The sequence below is a fragment of the Vicia villosa genome, linkage group LG6 (genome assembly GCF_029867415.1).
Source record: "Vicia villosa cultivar HV-30 ecotype Madison, WI linkage group LG6, Vvil1.0, whole genome shotgun sequence".
NCBI classification, from domain to species: domain Eukaryota; kingdom Viridiplantae; phylum Streptophyta; class Magnoliopsida; order Fabales; family Fabaceae; genus Vicia; species Vicia villosa.
The window spans coordinates 148,388,033-148,395,491 of record NC_081185.1 but is presented as its reverse complement, the minus strand read 5'-3'; positions in this window follow the sequence as shown (position 1 = coordinate 148,395,491).

Here is a 7,459-nt window from a genome sequence, read left to right as displayed (position 1 = left end):
ATGATCATTCATATTAAATATCAGGCCTCATGAACAACATTCTCTCCAACATAAATTTGCCCATTGTATAACGGGAGTGTTAGCGTTAAGACTTTACTCAAATTTAAATAATACTTATTTGCATTCTTGAAAATATTCTAGATTCTATTTATCCCCTATTATGTGATGTCTGCCTTCTTGAAAATATTCTAGATTCCATATATCCCCTATTATACGATGTCTCCGTTCTTGAAAATAATCTAGATTTCATATATGCTCTGTTATTCGATGACTCAGAGTTTTCTTCAAGTTAGATAACTCATAAGATCAACAACTTCCAAGAGTACTAAAGTTCACATCGTTGACACATTGATACAAAACACGCCGTACAAAGAAGGATCAAACAAAGTTTTGTATGTTACCTACATGCAACAAAGTCTCCCCTCTTAAATTATCTCATCTTCAGCAAGCTTGCCACATAAGATATTCTTGCACCTTCAAAGAGCAAATATAGAAATATCACAGGGCTTAATGACAGCTATTTTTGCTACAAAAGAAAGTCCTCATCATCATGCCTCTGAAATCTAATCAGGGAAGTTTCTCCTTTAGTATCAAAAATATGAGAACAACTCAATAACACGGTAAAGTTTTGATAGTCATCTTCCACGGTTTGTATGGCAAGAAATATAGAAATATCACATGGTTAGATGACAACTATTTTTGCTACCAAAATAAGGTTATCATCTTCATGCCTCCGAAATCTATTCAGGGAAGTTTGTCCTTAAGTATCAAAAATATGAGAATAACTCAATAACACGGTAAAGTCGTGATAGTCGTCTTTCACGGTATGTATGGCAAACTTAGTACCATATTTGACTGTTTTCCCATTAAATACTTGTATAAACCAAATAACAGGTTTCAAATTATCACTCATTTCCCTAAAATAGTTATCTTCATCCTTCCATTCAATAAAATATTTATTAAAAAAATGTAAGTGCAGTGCAACAAAGTAAAACAGTGGCAAATAACAGGAAAAAATGTAAAAAAAAAAATGCTTATAGTGCAACAAAGTAAAAAAAAATAAATAACAGAAAGAAAAAATGAAAAAAATTGTTATAGTGCAACAAAGTAAAACAATAGCAAATAACAGAAAAAGAATATAGAAAATGGTTACAGTGAAACAAAGTAAAACAATAGCAAATAACAGGAAAAGAATGTAAAAAATTATTACAGTGCAACAACGTAAAATAATAGCAAATAACAAAAAAAGAATGTAAAAAATGGTTACACTGAAACAAATTAAAAAAGTAGCAAATAACAGAAAATATAATATATCTGTTGTGAGCAGGTAATTCAAGGTTCTTCTCTTGATTCGGCTGGGCTACATGTGAATGATGTAATAGTTTAATGTGACGGAAAAACAGTTCACAGTTTCCTGGAGGTATATATTTATCAATATTTATTTTTACATGTTATCAATGTCGGTCTCAGTTGGATGGTGATCAGTTTTATTTTTGTACTTGTCTGTTTGCACTTGAATATAAACACATGATTTTATATTTGTTTCAGTTTTTAGAGATGGTGTGGGATAAGAAGGTTGGAGATGTATTGCAATTGTCTGTTGAGCGAGTATTTGAAAATGAACCCATAAGCGTCGACATGGTGGTTAATGAAGTTGGTGTTGGAAATTTTAATCGGTAAGTCTTTTGTTGTGTCAATATAATACATGTAGCTTTGATTAGTTCCAGAAAATATATCCTATTTTTTTGTTTTTTGTTTTTCAGTTGGCCACGTTTCTGAAGCTATTGAGAACCAGGTAGCAACATTATTTTGTGGATGCTTGCTCACTTTTGCAGTTTTCTGTGTTGAATATATCAATCTAACATTTATATACATTATAGATGTGTTTGCTCTCTCAATTGTATGGATATGTATGAGAGACACAATAACTTAATTTTGCAGTAATAACATTCCATGGTTGCCTTCACATGTGTAGCATAAAAATAAGCTCATGGCTTGAATTGGCGTAAAGAAACTCTAGGGTACCATGTCTGAAAATGTAATTTTTTTGGGGATAAATAACCATAATTCAAATGTTGAAATTACAACTTCCAGATCAAGCCGGATGAAATAAAGAGCAATCAATACAGTTTGGAGGATGATAATCAAAATAATGTTCGATATCTGAAAGATTCAGTAAGCATCCAATGTTCTTAGGGTGCCAAATATTCCAAAGAAAACTACCGAAATTGCAAAGTTCCAAGTTTTGATGGATATTCCAGTTAATTTTTAAAATCCAAGAAGAGATGAGAGTATGGATATTCATGCAGCCACGATCCCGAGTTAGGGTGCATTTTTTTTTAAATTTTTTTTTATAAAATATAATATTTATATATATATATATATATATATATATATATATATATATATATATATATATATATATATATATATATATATATATATATATATATATATATATATATATATATATATATATATATATATATATATAGTTTGTTAAATTATATCATTTATTTTTTTATATATAAATTCATAATTTAGATCTTAAGATATTGTAAGTGTGTTAAATATTCAATTTATATAAAGAAATAATAACCATAATAATAAGTTATAAATTTAATATTATAATTTAAATCTACTAAAAATAAAAACAGATCTCATAAAATTTTGCATTATATAAATTATATAGATATATTAATATTAATATTGTTTATGTTTATCAAATAATTTATTAATTAAGTTATGTATTTTTTATTTGTAATATTGTATAGTATATGTTTATTCATTGTGATGGCTAATGCAATGTTTACAATAAGTTATAAGTGAGTTAAATTTTCTGATCACTATAGACTTTTTTTATTTATAGTTATAATAATTTTTACTATTTAAAATGTAGAAAAATAATATCATCACTAATAATCATAATATTTACAAATAGAAAAAAAATGAAAATATATGATTTTATAGGAAAAACGAAAAACATATTATGAAAAGTATTGTATTAATACTGCATTTTATTGTTATAAGTAATTGAGTGGTCCAGTGATATCAATAGTTTTGTCAAATAAATGGTGGGGAGTTCAAACCTCCTTGTTTGCATTTTTGAGAAAAAACAACAATATTATTCTATAAAATTTAATATCATCCACAAATTACTTTAAGATTTTGGATGGATAAGTGGTGTGTCTCTCACAAAGGTACAATATAATCCTCAACTTTATATCAATGCTTTCAATATATTAGGAAGAAATTTCATCCTAAGCCATTAGTTACAAAATACTCTTAATATCTCTTATGTCATTTACGATTGGGTCGACATTTGGAGTACTGATTATTACAGAGGCTACTATCATCTTCACTTTTAATGGTATTTGACTGTAAAGGAATAAGGTGACTTTTTTATAATATTTCTATTAATTTTTCTTCCACCATCTCTAACATTTTGGCTTCTGTTTCGATGGCTAGTAACATTTCATCTGCTACCTCTATTGTGAATATGTGTGATTTTGTGATTCCTAAGAGATTTAAAGTTATTATTCGGCCTCCAAAATCTCCCAATATCATTGAGGTTATTTGGAAACCTCCTTCTAAGAATTGGATGAAATTTAATTGTAATGGAGCTTTGTTATTTCAGGTAACTTTTGTTTGAGGTGGTATTGTGAGAGATAGTGATGGTGGATTTATGGGAGCTTTTGCTTCTTTTTTAGGTGTTTTAAATTCTCTCATTGTTGAACTTTCTGATGCTATGTTTGCAACTGAGTTAGCTCATGAGAAGAATTGACAAAATCTTTGGTTGGAAATAGACTCGACAATGGTGGTAAAAGCTTTTAAATCTCCTTTTATTGTGCCTTGGCAAATTAGAAATAGGTGGATGAATTATATAAATATAATTTTTAAATGGAATTTTACAGCTTCTCATATTTATATAAATGAGAATAGTTGTGCAGATACCCTTGCTAATCTAGATCTAACTATTAGAGGTTTTCTTTGGCCCCTTCCTTGTTAAGGACCAATTTTGTAAAGAATATGATTGATATATATATATATATATATATATATATATATATATATATATATATATATATATATATATATATATATATATATATATATATATATATATATATATATATATATATATTGTGTAAGTAAGATATATTGATAGGGAGAGCTAAGGGTTCTCCAACCCGATTACACAAGAGACGGGAAAAATCCGACCAAAAAAAAGAAAATTCCAATCAATTAAATTTATGAGAGAAAAAGAAGCGGATCTTTAATGAACTCATAAAACGAATAATTGGGGTACGTAATTTTACCGCAAATTAGGACCACTTCCATACCATAGACTTTATGTTCCAAACCGTATCGCTATGGTTCCACTTTTCCTCCCGGAAGCAAGCATCATTCCTCACCAACCACATAGTTCATGTAGTAGCCAACCACACTACATCCGCCTTGCTTTTTTTTAACCTTTTTGTCCCGGAAGAACCGATGTCAATCCATAAAATTTGACAAACACCTATCCTCCATGCCGCCCTCCTTACCCACCCAAAGAGCTATATCTAACCAAATTGCCTTCACCACCCGGAAACCAAAAAAAGAATGGTTTCTATTCTCTACTTCATATCCACAAAACGTACAATTCAATTTATCTAAAGGAAAAGAAATACCTCTATACACCAAAAGATCCTTTGTCGGGATCCTATCAAGAAGACGTCTCCACCCGAAAGCCTTAATTTTAAAAGGCACCTCCGCCTTCCATACAAGACCAAAAGCATCCTCAAACTCATTTGGCGGCCCAAACAGAATGAAAGCTAAGCCCAAAAAAGTGTAACAAGATGCCACCGAAAAAACCCCTTCCGAGTAGAACTTCCAAGAAACAACATCTCTCCCTTCCCCCACTCCAATGAAATCGGACACCAACTCCTTCAACCGCCTCACACTCACCGAAAGACCTCTCTCCGCCTCCTTCTCCCTCGTGACCCCAAAATCCCCCCACTTCCAAGTTCCCTCTACCTACCCACCCATTAACGCCACCGACACACCTTTCAAACAAGAAGCTTCATAAACTTTCGAAAAAGCATCCTTCAAAATATCTTCTCCCCACCAATTTGCTTCCCAAAAAAGAGTGTTATACCTATTACGCACAACAAAACTACATCCTTCAACAATTGGATCCCTTAAGGAACCCCTTCCAATATTCATAATATCCCTCCACCAAAGAGAAGAATGAGAAGGATGAGGTGAAAAAGATGAAAAGGTAAACGATTTAGCACAAAACGTACCATACACCAACGGGGATAAATCTCCATAGCGAACCTTTAGAATCCTTAACCAAAGAGAATCTACACCTTAAAGAATTCTCCACCACCACTTGGAAAGAAGAGCTTGATTAATGACCGCAATATTTTTTACTTCTAGTCCCCCTTTGTCGAAAGGAAACGTAACCTTCTTCCAACTCACCCAATGAATTTTCCTCTTATCCTCCAAGCCTCCCCATAAGAAATTGCTTTGAATCATATTCACCTCTTTCACCACTTTCAAAGGCATCTTGTAAAACGACATAGTGAAAATAGTCAATGAAGTGAGAATGGACTTCAAAGTGTGATTCTACCTCCCAAATTAAGGAAACAGTTTTTCCAACTCCCTAGGCGCTTCTTTAACTTCAACACTAACGGCTTCCACGCCGCCTCCTTCCTCGAGTTTAAACCAATTGGAATACCAAGAAAATAGAAATTACTATCCTCCACTTTGCAAGAAAGAAAAAGAGCTGTGACTTCAATAAAAGAACCCCTTGTATTAATGCCGATTAACTTACTCTTGTGATAATTAATACCAAGCCCCGAAACCACTTAAAACGCCCTTAACACCCCTTTAATCGTCTTCACATGTTTCCATGTCCCCTCTCCCACCAATAAAGTGTCATTCGCAAATTGAAGAATGTCCACTAACATGAACCGTTAATGCAAAGACTACCAAAATGCCCAATTTCTATAGATTTTCTCACGAACCCCGATAGGCCTTCCGCCACCAAAACATAGAAAAAAGGTGAAAGAGGATCACCTTGTCTCAAACCTCTATGAACACCAAATTCCTTTATGGGACTTCCATTAACAAGATCCGACACACTACTATTGAAAACCAACAACTCATCCTATCCACCTCCTACCAAATCCCATTCTCTTCAACATATACCTCAAAAAACACCAACTTACTTTATCATACGCTTTCTCAAAATCGACTTTAAACATCAAGCAATTTTTTCCTTCCCTCCTTGCGTAATCCACCACTTCATTTGCAACTAGCACTCCATCCAACAATTGTCTACCGGGCACGAAAGCGTTTTGACAAGGAGAAATAATGCCATCGAGAATACACTTTAACCTCCCCGCCAAAAGTTTAGCCACCACTTTTTACATACAACCCACCAAACAAATGGGTCTATAATCATCCAAAGATAACGGATTTGTAGACTTAGGGACCAACGACAAAAAAGAAGATGAGATGACCTTGGAAATAACATTGCCGGAATAGAAATAATTGAAAAAAAGCATGAAATCTTCTGTAACAATATCCCAACACTTCTTGATAAAAAGGAACGAATAACCATCCGGTCCCGGACATTTGTCACTCCCATAAATCCACACCGCCTCTTTTATTTCAACTTCAAGAAAAGGTTTTTCTAGGTTTGCCACCATCTCCTCACCTATCCTCTTAAATTCCACCCCTTCCAACAAAGGCCTACTATCCTCCGATTCTTCAAATCAATCTCTAAAATAATCAAACACCATCTCCTTCACCTCTTCCACCGAAACCGCCATACCTCCCTCCGTCGCAATTGGCCCTATGTGATTAAAGCTTCTCTTTTCTTTCATGAATTTATGAAAAAATCCGCTATTAGTATCACCCTCCTTCATCCAACTCAACCTAGCTTTTTGAAGAAGCATATTTTCTTTAATTCTCAAGTTCCTCCAAATCCGACTAGTCACTTCCTTTCTTTTCTCTAAATTATCAACAAGCAAAGCCTCGGAATCCACCTCCAATCTACCATCGACTATATTCAAATCCTGAACCCCTTCCTCCACCTCCAAATCATACCGACCGAAAACCTCCCTATTCCACACTCTCAACTTTTCCTTTAGAAGCTTAAGCTTTTCTTTAAGGACAAAGTCCCCCCTCCCGTTTACTTTCAAATTCAACCACTCCTTCTTCCTAAACGGCATAAAAGCTTCATGATAAAACCATTGATTATTAAATATAAAAGGTTTCGGTCCCCAATTCAAGTCATCCACCACCAACCATATTGGGCAATGATCGAAAATATCCCTCTCGCCAATCAATTTCCAAATAACACCTCATTTATACACAACATTTTCCGCCACTAGGAACCTATCAATTCTACTCATCGACTTTCCATCACCACTATACCACGAGAATTTCTTCCCCTTACAGGGGA